Source organism: Penaeus monodon, chromosome 1 (genome assembly GCF_015228065.2).
Source record: "Penaeus monodon isolate SGIC_2016 chromosome 1, NSTDA_Pmon_1, whole genome shotgun sequence".
Lineage (NCBI taxonomy): Eukaryota > Metazoa > Arthropoda > Malacostraca > Decapoda > Penaeidae > Penaeus > Penaeus monodon.
This window is the reverse complement of record NC_051386.1, coordinates 18810625-18823796: the sequence shown is the minus strand read 5'-3', so window position 1 is coordinate 18823796 and position 13172 is coordinate 18810625. Positions and strand designations below refer to the sequence as shown.

The window sequence follows — 13172 nt, the reverse complement described above, 5'->3', positions numbered from 1 at the left end:
CCCCAAAAACCCCTTTGGGTTAAAAAGAGAAACCCCCCCACTCCCAGCCCAAGACAAAGACAGAGATCAAGACAGATAAGGGGTAATTTTTAGAATTTTAGAGTTGCCCTTTTTGGGTATAGGGGGGTTGAGTTTAAACACTTTTGTTAAAGTCATGTGGGATAACCCCATGGGATTTTGTTTTATACTGTCAAATTGCTTTTATTTGTAGTGTCGTAACAAGATTAAAGTCAAGTTTTTACTGTATATATAGATAGTAAAGTTCATAGTTATTTGTGCAAAAAGACTTGGTCAGTCATGCAGACTTTTAAGGACCCAGTAATGTTTTTATAAAATTTTTTGATGATAGTGATGTGAAACATACTTTGTTAACCTAGAACCTAATGATAAACTGCTGTTTTGCTTTTTAAATGAAGGTTATGAAAATTTAAATAAGTACAGTGCAAACAGATTTGCAATATAGATGATGGACATATTTTTGGGTTTTTAAAGATAGGGCTTTAAAACAAATAGATTTTTATTATATAACCAACTTGAAGTGGATTAGGAAATATGATGATAAGGTGAGTTACAGACGGGTTATTCAGGTAAGGAAACCACATGGACTTGGTTTTTTAATTTGAAGGAAGCATTTGTTTTTTGTGTTTAAAAGGCCCAGGAGGGAAATTTCCCCTTTGAAAAAAGTAAGAAAATTCTGTTTTTATTTTTAATATTTTTGAAAAAGAATTTTTTGCCAAAAAAATTAGACAAGGGGAGAGTCGTATTTGCTTTGGAAACGATGTTTTAAATTTGGAAAGACTTGGGTAAAATGGTTTTAAAAATTTTACATTTGGGAAATTTTAAAAACTAAAAAAAAAAAATTTAAGCGTAGGTTTGAGACACAGTTGGAATCAGTGGGAGTTTTTATTAAAGTATGGTTTAAAATTTGAGTAAATGTCACTGGAAAGGCTTTTTTAGAAACCCAGTAATTTAAAGATTACCTTTTGCCTAAACTTTTGTTTATAATCACTTAGTAGCCCTTTTGTTTTCATTTGTCAGACCATTTAGCCCCCAAATAGTGAATTTCCCCGGTAAAGAAAAGGTTAGAAGGGTGAAAGCAGACTGTGCCCTTTTTAAAAAAAACATGTTCCTATGTGGAGCAAGGTTATGAATAGATAAATAGGAAAAAGAAAAAAAGGGGGTAAACTTTTTTTGAAAATATAGCCCCATGGCAAGGATGAAACCTTGCAGTTTTGAAATTTGCAGTAATTGCCAATATAATCAAACAAAATATACATGACAAAAATATAAGTGATGTGTAAAAAATATGAGTGTAGTATGTGAGTGCATTACAAATTTTTTGTACGTGTATGTAACACTACACACATAACACTTTCACACTTACACCATACAATACACACAGCACATACCACAACACATACACAACACACACACATACACACATGCCCACATACAACACATACACACCTACACAACACACACACCACACACAACACCCCACACACACACACACACACCCACACACACACAACACACACACAAATACACATACAATTATACACATAAAATATATCACATGCACATAATAACAGCACTACACATGCACTAACATACACATAACATACACATACACATACCATAACATCCCCAAAACACAACACATACACAACACAAACATAACATACCACACAAAAACATACACATACAACCATAACTACTTACATTTACACATACACTACCATCAATAAATACACATCACATACACATCATACAACCACTACAACACATACAACATACACAACCAACACAAAAAAAACATAAAATTTTGAACATACACAACAAATGCATCATCCCAATACAAAACACACATACACTACAATACACATAAATGCATACATATACACATAAAAAAAACAGACAGGGGCAAACACAAAACAGTGATAATATATATTTATTATATATTTATATATATATATTTTATATATATATAAATAATTTTAATAAAATATGGGGTTTGGTGTGTGTGTGTGTTTTGGTGTGTGTGTGGTGTGTGTGTGGTGTGTGGGTGTGGTGTGTTGTGGTATAGACATAAGCTACATGAAAGACAATGATATTTGATGAAACAAAAACTGCAAAACTTTTATTATTTTCCAAAATTTTTCTATGAAAAAAAAGAAAAAACAACAAAAATAAAATTTTGTGTCTCAACAACATTGACAAAAGAACCAGAAAATTTAATCATTGCAAAAGATCATGAACCTTTTGATTTAAAAATAATTACTGATCCCCTGTCCAAAATATCCTCCACATTTATTTCTTTGGCTTCACAAGTTTGTTGGATGTTTAGGTTTCTTTTTCTTTGTTTTTGTACAACATTTGCATGGTTGCTGAAAAAAATGATTAATCTTTAAAACAGTTTAGTTTTCCCAAATTTTTTTCAATTTTTTATCTGTTGTAAAAGGGAAAACGTCTGCTAACGCATACTGTGTATCCCTTAAGTTAAGACATTAAAACAGTTTGCTGTAGCGCTGGAACATAAAAGGGATTTTCTTTTTGCATGTTTTTTAATTTTTAGTAATACCAAAAAAGAGACTCCTTTCATAGGATTTTTTAAAGGGCAAGTTAAACAAAATCCCTTTAAAGCAAATTAGTGCCTAAGTTGTGATTATTTTTATAGTATGGGTTTTTAAAGTTTTTTTTTGCACATCCCTTTGTAAGGTTTTTTGTTTGTACAGGATTCAAACCTGTGTTTGTTTTTCTTTGATATAATTTTTTACCATTCAATTTTCCCCACCCTTTTCTTTTAGGAAATTTGACATAAAGGGAAAAATGTTTCGTGCTCTCAGCTTTCCATTTGCCAGGCGGGAATCATAAAAAGGGCTTATTCCCAGAAGACAGTACATGGTGCTTTTGTGTTCAGTTTTTTTTTCTAAGTTTTTTCGGAAAATAAATTGATTGGTGTTTCTTTTCTTAAGTTCTTTAGTTTGTCATGGGTTTATGTATACAAAAAAAAAAAAAATTAAAGGTTTCTGTTAGTTGAAAGTTATTCGCAAAATGTATTGTGGCCCAAATTTTTTTGTGAATGATGGGTTTGTAATTTACATGTCCAGGTTTTTTAAAAAAAAAAAATTATTTCGAGAATCCTCTTTTGTATAAGATTTTTTTGTTAATCTTTCACCTTATTTCTTGGAACAGGTGTTGACAGGTGGACGAGGACGTCGTGAAGTGTGCGTAGGATGTAACAACCCGGATATCAGCTGAGCGCCTTTTAGTGGGTTCTCCAGGTCAGCTGATGCTAAACATGTTTCGTTGTGCCCGATCCCCCAAATCAGCTGACACTTCCCAGTTACTATGAGACCGAAAAGACAGTTTTTTTGTGAAAATGCCAGATGAAGAACGCCCTGTTATACCAGATGTTGATTTACTAGCATAGAGAGTGCCCGGGGCTAAGCTTGCCCGCCAGTCATCGCCTAGATTAGAAGGACTCGCAGCGAGGACTCTGAGAGAAAGGACAGTTTCAGTAATATGCAGAAATTTGAGAAGATTTTTCCCCTTGCAGCACACAAAAAGAAATTTTTCTAGATGCCCAAACCCGGACTGTATTTTTAACAAAGACTTTTGAATATGAAAAACTAAAGGACGAACCAGAGGAGCCCAAGGAAAACAACACTCATCTCCGAGAGCAAGCAACTTTCCAAGTTCCCCTGCACGTTTGGATCAAAATTAAAGGGTCCGGAGTCGAGGGAAGAGAGACCCCGTCCGACCATTTTGGATAATGCCAAAGTTCTGAAAAAAAAGACCCCCCTGAAAGACTAACCCTTGACACAGGGCAAGGTGAAGGGTTTCGGTATTTCCAATGGCAAAGGGAAGGGTTCCTTTCCATTTTTGTGAACGCTTAAAATTATTCAGAGAAATTGGTAAAAAAACACAAATGCAGATAGAGCAAAAAGGGTTAGTTTTAAGTTTAAAAGTTATTTCAGAAAGAAAAAAAATGTCAATTAAAAAAAAGGAGAGGTTTCAAAACAAGAAGAGACACTTGATATCGATGAGAGAGATAAAGATGAAGATACAAAAGATATATCGAATGGTAAGGATGTACAGGTTGATAAATTTATTTCGGACTACTTACAAAAAGATGAAATTGAAGATATGGAGGTTGACTCAAAAACAGATTCTGAAAAAACAAAAGAAAATGATACACCATCTATTGTTATTCCATCTATTACAATGACTGCAGAAAGCACAGATGAGAAACTTTCACAAGATGATGATGCTAAGCAAGATGAAGCTAGACAACTGGCTGAAGAAGAACAAAGCCCAAAACCTTCCCACAGCACAAATGCTCAGGTCAAGGAATTTAATCCATTTGAAGACGAAGACGAATCTCAGCAGGATGAGAGTGGTGTCATGGTGAACCAGTCTCATTGTAGTCCTGCCACTGACAAAAATGATGCCACTTTGGCCTCTCATGACAGTGGGGTGATGTCTCTTCTGCTTCTGCGCAATCCGTCCACTACCCGAACGATCTCAATCCCTTTGGAAGTGATGAAGAGGAAGAGGAGGAGAAGGAGTCTGAACCAGCACAAGTAGAAGAATGTGAGAAACAGACCAAGAAGCTCATCAAGGTGAATCTTAATCCATTTGGAAGCGATGAAGAAGATCTGTCTGAAGATGAGAGCAAGGCAGTTGAAGAGAAAGAGAAGACTTTGAAGAATCTGAATCCCTTCTGGAGTGATGAGGATGAGGATGAGGATGAGAAGGATAAGGTCAGCAGTTCAAGTTCAACACCAACTAAAAATAAGGTCAAGCCCCCAAGGCCACCACCTCCAACACTGGCCAGAAATAGGTCTGTATCTTTTATTATGCGTTCTTTATAGTTTATGAAATTCTGAAATTTGTACCACTGCCTAATTGGAACGTAGCTTAGTACGTGGGAAGGGATTACAAATATTGTGTATGCTGAATAATCAGGGGTTGGGGGAAGCAAAAAGAAGTGGTAATAAAGAAGATCAGAAAATAAAGGGGATATGGTTTTTATTATGAAAATATCTTCAAGGAAAGGATATAGCTATGGACTTGGTGATTTGTCTTGCTGATTTGTATTCTGGGTAGACAGTAAATTGTCTTTTGATGTATTTTCTTTTTTTAGTTTTTTTTTACTTAATGGTCCTTTCAAATCTTGCTTCAAAAAGGAAAGCATTATGCTTATGCTGTGATTGGTAAGGAAGCAGTTAAGTCTTATGCAAAAAAGTAACATCAATTTGGAACCAAATGCTAGCATGTTCATGAGTGGAATTTAAAAATATAATATTGATATTTTCACAGTCTTAGTAAACATCTTCATCCAAAATATATTTTCCATGATCAGAAATGCATGCATAGGCCAGAACATTGTATACAGATTCTGCTCCTTATGATGGTATAGTCACCTGTGTGATGCACTCATGTACATACAAGGACTAACTTTTACTTTTTTTCTTACGTATATCTACATGGGCTTATTGCATGGTAGCTGAGTGTGCTTCAATCAGGTTAACTGTATGAAGCTTGGCTTTTCAGGGTCATTAACCTATGTGAATTTGTTTATTCTCAAGCTAGCTTGGATATGAGAATGTTGAGTATATTTCTGCCAGTGTGAAGAAAGAAATGCTATTAATGAGAGATATTACATCAAGATGTATGATAAGTTGATCGGTAAATATATGGAGGAATAAGATAATAGAAAGAATGTTGATATTTCAGGACTAATAAGAAAAATAAGAAATATCTGCTTTTTAAAATTTTTAAAAGGGTAGCAGTAAATTTTCATATAATGTTCAGGCAATGTTTGATATGAAAAAATTGTAAGAATGAATTTAACTGAAAAATAGGATTTAAATCACTAATCCCATTTAATAAGATTTTAACCCAATCGGACGTTTTTCAAAATAATGCCATGCCACTGTAACACAGGTTTATTTATTTTTTTCACACATAGAGGCTCTACAAGTCTTATCATCAAGGGGTCACTTTTTAGTCACCCTTTTTCCCCCTGTTTACCCTTTTCCTTTACTTTTGGAAAAGGTCTTTTGCAATTTCATGTCGTAAATGTTAACAAGATTTTTAAAAATACCTTAATAATCATAACTAATAACAAAAATAACATATTGATATCAATTGTTTTAAAAGGAAAAACGCATTTTTCCCCCCAATTCAAGGGGAAAGGGGAAATCAAGATCAGTCAGTAGGCCTATGATAGATCCTTGGAAGCTGAGCCAATGGAGCCATCGTATGTAACAAAATTCACCAAAAACTACAAGGGACAGAACATAAAAACGGGGTGATTGGGGTTTAAACCGAATCTATGTCCTGACAGATAAAAAAATGAAAGAAAAAAAATTCAATTATATTTGATTCTCAGCTTGAAATAGTTTACTCAGTTTTTGGTTTTAAGGGGTAATGCTGTCCTTTTTTAAAAACAGGGGCAGGGAATGCTAATGAGCCTAGAAAAATAGTAGAATAGTGATTTTTGCTGATATGAAATAAGACAAAAAAAGCAAAAAAAATTTAATTTGAATTATTAGTCAAAAGATAATTTGGATCTTTAATGTTTTTTTTTTTAAAGGAATCTTGGAAGAAGGGGAAAGATTAAATATTCATATTTATATACATTTTTTTTTACCTAATGTGATAAGCTTGGTAATGGAATTTGGGAATATGGAAAATTTTGTTTAAATAAGATACCTCCACAAAAAAAAGAAAGTCAGCAAAAGCATATTGAATGCTGAAGTGGCTTGTTTTTTAGTTTTGAGGCTCTTGTAGCTTGCTTATTAACTTGCATTTTTTCGTACCCACCCCAAATTAGGGCCCCCTTAGTGCAAAGAGTAGTCCATCTTCAGTGGGTGGAAATACCCCAGGCAAGAAAATCATTGCCCCCCCCCCCAAGGAAGAGAACTCTTCCCGCAAGAGCAAGATGTGCCGTGCAGGGTCCCCCCAAGCCCCAAGGTCCCCGGCCTGCCCAAGGTGCACCCCCATCCCCCCCCTTTTCCTCTCCTGGCGGCTCTGGGCCCCAAGGGGAAGGATCGAAGGGGCCCCCCTGCCCCCCTAAGCTGCCCCCCCAAGAAGTGGCAGGACCCCCCCAACAGATACATTAACAGGACTTTTTATCTGATCTAGTTTTGGGGCTCAAAGCCAGAGGTGCAAGGGCAGGAGGGGAAGTTTTGGGTTTGGGAAGTTTTTCTGAAGTTTTTTTATGTACTGGGTTTTCGTGCTGCTGCTTTTTTACTTATTTTTATTTTTTATGTATATAAAAAAAATAAAAAATTCTGGGCAGCATAGCTTGATTGGTTTTTTGTTTTTGGTTTTCAAACGGTGATTCTAGCATGCCCCGCTATTTTTTTGCTTGGCCTCCCCCCCAGACCAGGATGAAAGGGTGAGCTGGAAAATGCAGAAGGGTTGAAGAAAATCGAACAAGAGAATGGCACGAGACCCGCTTTCTCCCCCAAAACCCCGCCCCAGCTCCGCCCAAATTGTCAAAAACTTTGGGGGGTGTTGGAGGTTGGGGGCTTGCTTGTGAGCTTTTTGAGATTTGTGTCATGTCGTTTATTTTTATCTTTTCTTTCTCTTTTCTTTTCTTCGTGGAGATCTGTTTGGCAGTTTATGATTGCCGAGTTGTGTATTTGTTATGGAACTTATGGTTGTGAAAGTTTTCATATTTACTCTATAATAGGAAAAGATAGATTAGTCTCTTCCTATACCAGACAACAGAATGAGATGCTAGCGAAGACATATTCTTAATTAGAGTTTTCATATGAACAGTTAATGAATGTAAGAATAACTGTATTAGAGAAGAATATGTATAAGTTAACCATGGATCTGCAAGTGGCATGATTAATGCCATGTCCACTGTAATTTTAGTTTATTGATTGTGTTTACACAGAGATAGTCCACAAGTGCTTGTCTAAGTAGGAATAATTACTATTCCTACTATGTTCACACCGTTTACACTTTACTTGATGTTGGAAAGCTTTCACTTTTTTTTTTTTTTATTGTTACTTTAATAACAATAATCATAATGCGGAACAGTAAAACAGTATCACATATTATATAGCATGTAGAAAAGAAAACAACATTTACCGCAAATTCAGGAATGGGAAAGTCAGTGCTTTCACTAGGCCCTGATAGACCCTGGAAATAAGCACTTGGGCACTATATTGAAGCAAAATTCACAAAAAAAAAAAATCACAAACTACAAGACCATGACATTGGGTATTGTTTTTATTCAAAATGTTAAAATTTTGGTATTTGATAATCACTGATTTGTTAGTAAAAATTTTTTTCTGATGGAAAAAATTTTGCTTCTGTTACATTTTTTAAACCCATTTCTTTTTTCACAAAAAGCCCCTTTTTTGTGTTAATGCACCCCAGAATTTTTGGTCTTCATTTTCCTTTTTTTTTTCTCCTCGGGGAAGGGCTTTAAAGGGCAAAGTCCTTTCCACAGTGTTTCCCAACCCTTCTTTCAGGTTGGCCGGGAATCCCAATGAGCAAGAGTGAAGTGGGGGTGGCAGCGCAAAAAGGGGCCCGGCTCCCCCACGCCCTGTCCCCCAGAAGCGTCCCCCAAGAAGATCCCCATGCGGCCCGGTTAGAAAGAACTCCAAGATATTGAAATCAAGCAGACAGAGTTGGAGCGAAAGGTGCCCTGCTTGAGACTCCCCACCCGCAAGAGGACGGGAGAACCTCCAAAACCCACAGGATGAGGGGGCCCCCAAGCACCCAAAGGGGGCCAAAACAGCATAGAGGTGGAAAAATGATATTCAGCTTTTTAAATTTGGCAATGAAAAGAATGAAGCTATTTCGCCGTCGATGAACTTATGTCCCTGTGAGTATGTCCAGGAATTTTTGGTTATTGGAAGTTTTTCAGTTTTTAATTTAAAATTTTTTATTACTTCAAGTTTGGACAGCTTTTCCCAGAAAGTGAAAAAATTTTTGGGATCTTTTGTTGTGATAATTAAGTTTTATATAACACAGGTTTGTTCGAAGATGGTGTGTAATACTAGATTTTAAAAAACTTTACTTATTACTCTAAATTTCCCAGAAAACGTGAGAAAGTTTTGAGGGGGGAGATGTAGAGTGGGTATCAAAATTCTTTTGCTAATGCTGAAGCCACCTGGGGAGAAATCATCTAAAGATACTGCTCAAGAAGAGGATTTTTTTGCCCGCCCTGGGGAAGTAGGGAACAACGTGATGAAAATCAATTGCCTTGAGTTTGGTAGATACGGGAAGCTCAAAGGGGACGAAAGCATTGCACAATATGATGCAATACCAAGGTAAGTTTAGAAATTTTGGATAATTTCCATTTGTCATGAGCTGGTGTTTATTTGAACTTTTTTCTTTAGGCTGAATTTGTGTTGTTGGGGCTGTTAGGAGCACTAGTATGATCAGAAAGGAAAAAGTATAGCAGTTGTAAAAGTCTCACTTTATAGAATTATTGTAGCTTTAGCACCCTTTAACAAGAAAAATCAGCCCAGTGAAGATGCTATGGTTGGTTTTGGAATTTGATAAAACACCTCTATTTCTTTTGCCCTGGGTAAGCACTTGTGGCAACCAAAAGAAAAGTCAAAAAAAGAGACAGCTTAACATTTCTTGAGCTGGATGGATCTGCAGGTAAATATGGGAAGCCATAATTTTTTCATAAGGTTTGGAAAATGTAACAACCCTTAATACATGAACACCCTTTTCTCATGCTAATTATAACCGGGTGTAGTCACACACTTTTCATATAAATCTATAAAAACACTAAGGGAAAGGAAAGACTAATAGGGAGAAGGGAGACAGCCAGTTAAACAGGAAAAATTTCTCAGTGAATAAAACGCAGGCAGATCCTTGTATTTTGCTTTTAAATACTTGCAGGTAGACATTTCAAGGGATGCCACTATGAAGCAGATATGATTTGCAGAGTAACTGAGATCGAGCAGAGTACCGGAAGGTATGGTTGAAGGGACTGTGTCAGAAAGGGGAGGGGGGACACTCAAGGTTACAACAAAATACTGGTAAAAAAAAAAATACATTAAATTGGGGGACATGGGGATAGAGAATGGTAAAATGAATGAGGAAAGTTAAAGCTATATGCTGCTGACAGTTTATTAAAATGCTTTTAATGCTTTTGCAATAACATGTGTTGTGGGATCTACATTCATGCTTGAAAGTAACACAGTACACATGGTAGAATAAACAAAAAAAATCATTGTAAATATACATTTTTGCTTGTATTTAAAGCAAAATTTTAAAAGAGAGGTAGAGTAAAGGATTGAAAAAAAAGAAGTCAAAATAGGGTGTATATCCTCCCTCTCTCTCTCTCTCTCACAATTTGTTTTTTCTCTTCTTTTTTCTACTTTTTATTGTAGGATATATAAATATCATAGACAATAATGGTGTTTCGGTTTTAGAGATGAAGATATTCATATAAATTTTGTTGTTTCAGAAAAACATATTGATGGAAATGAAAAAAGGTAACAGCGTGGTTTGAGCCTCCAAAGAAGAAGAAAACTCTGAAACTGCCCAGAAAAGAAAAAGAAGAAGGAAAAGAAGGATAAAAAAGGAGCAAAGGGTGATGAGAAAAGGACTAGATGAGAGGGAAAGAAAAAAGAACAGAAAAAAAAGAAGAAAAGAAGAAGGGGTTTATTTGTTTTTTAATATTAACTAGTTTTCAGTTGATAATCCTGAGACTAATCTTTCCCGGAAAGAAAAAAAAAGGAGGGGAGTATAATTGTGTGGTGAAGGGAAGTAGCAGTGGATGTGCTGAGTAGTAATAATTGGAATATTTATTTTTTTTGAAAATGCTTCCTGATCATTTTTATTTTTCTACAATTTGAAAACCCCAAAAATATCCCGTATGTTTTTTCTTTATTTTGTTTAATTTAGAAAAAAAATTCCGAGCAGGTTGCACCCATAAGTGGAAGTAAAAAGTAGCCATGCATTTAGCTAGCCCGGGACATTAGCTTCCAGTAAACCAACGTACATTGTCTGATCTTTTTAAAAGTCTCTATACCATGTTTTCCTTTGTGGGTAAATTTTTCTTTTTTTTTCCTGTCACCAGGGGTTAAAATTTTGCTTTAGAATAATGGAGGGGAAATGAATAGTCTTCCAGCATTCCCAAAAGTATTTTATTTTTTTATTTTTTGTGCAAAATGTAGATGGGATTAGATCTTTTTCTTTGTTTTGTTTTATTTTTTTTTAGCTTGTATTTTATATAGAGTTTATTTATTTGTAAAGGAAAAGATAGTACTTTTAGTAAAAAGATTAAACAAGCTAAAAGAATATACAAATTTTCTCTTTAACAAAAAAAGTTTACCCTTTTTTGTAGTACTGATCATCCCGAAGTGTAGAAGGTGCGCAAATCACACATAAAACATGTTACATTGATCGAATAAAGAATGAAGGAGCAAGTAAAGCAGCTTTTTTTGTATTAACGAAAGAAGCTAAGAATAACTGTGCAGGGCCAAAAAACGTTAGAATCAAAATCATATATTTATATGTTGAATTTTTTTTGATTTTCCCTTGGTGAAGGGTGCAAATTTGTACATCGATGAAAAGTATTGGTTGTGGACAAAACTTTAATGTGTTGCTTTTGTAGCAGTTGATGTGGATGGGTGCTTTTTGTTTAATGGTATTGCCATGATTTGTTTCAGAATGCTTATCGTTTTCAGTAGGAAATGTGCCAATATACTCTATCTGACAAAGAATTTCAAAATTAATATACCTGGGAAAAAAAAAACTGTTGTTGGCTGCTATTTTTCTAATTATTTTCTGCATTGGAATTTCTTAATTTTCTATATAAAAAACTTTTAAAAAAAGTTTACAAGGTCAAACAAAAATGTGAAACTTTGGAAAAAGTAAATTATTAATTGTAACACATTTTATTTTTATATATATATTAGGTTCAGATGTCTATAAAACCAAAACAAAAAAAAAACTTTTACTTTCCTTGTTTAAGCCTTGCCCTGTGGGCACTCATTCCATAACATATCTTTCATGTTAATATGTTTTCTTATGTGTAGATGTAAGATTGATTTTTTTTTATGTAAATTTCTCCCATTTTAATCAAGTGGATATGCATTTTATATGAGTTTACTTCAATAGTTTTTGTGTTTCTGTTATAAGTGAAAATGCATTTGGATTGATTACATTTTTATTATTTTTTTTTTCCAGAAGTGTCCTTGCAGTTTCCTAAAACCCAAACCTTAAGGTCACAATATTCAAGGTGAAGGTTTGCTTGCCAGGTGGTACTTGTTCCCTTACACATGAAGTGCTGTTCTAGTTTAGTAAGGAAATATCGCTCAGAACCAAGTTAGAGTAGAATTAAAATTAATCGCCTTTTTTATAATTTTTTTCAAAAGAGTATTCTACGGGGGAATTATTAAAATTTTATTTGAGTTTTCACATCCATAAGAATCTACAGTTTTTTTATTAAAATTTTTTAAATTGGTTTTTTTTGATAATATCCTTGGTTTTCAACATTATGCATTAGACTTTTTTCCTATCAACTACAGGGGATGCTGTTTTGATAAAGATGTTTTTTTTATAGCTACGGTTTAAGTAAGTAAATAAAAAATATAATTGGTACATTGTAAATTTTTTTTTACACCCTAATCATTATCAGGATTAAACAATATCAGCATACAGAAAGAAAACTTTTTTTATGTAATTAAGAGAGAGATGTGGATAGAGAGAAGCACAAAGAGCAAGAGAAAGAGAGAAAATATGGAAAACTGTCTAGAATACTTGGAATATCCAATCCCCTTTTTTTATTAATTTTTCTGAGCTAATAATTTATCTGAGGCTAAAATAACTTATTGAAATTTAGATGAAAAGAAAGAAAATTAAAAGGAAAAAGGTCTTTTTAAACCGATAAGCTGGCATTCTTAGTCAGAAAATTTTTAGCATGTATGCACTGATCTCTTTTTAAAGAATAATGATACACAGTATGAGAGAAAGGGAATGATTATTTTAAAAAAAAAATTTGCACTAGAGGAAGGGAAATCTATTTTAAAAAAGTAGGAAAAAATATTTTAAGCACAATAAAAAACCTTGCTTTGCAGAATACTCCAGGTGTTATATTTAATTTTTATTTTCTAATAACTTGCTGTTAAAATAGTAGATGGAAGTAAATGTATTTAAAACAAATAACAATTTAT

At 34.3% G+C, this 13172-nt stretch overlaps 1 pseudogene; it reads left to right on the top strand.

The window, feature by feature from the left end:
- The window catches only part of LOC119576147, a 22076-nt pseudogene that overhangs the window by 487 nt on the left and 8417 nt on the right, over positions 1–13172 (top strand).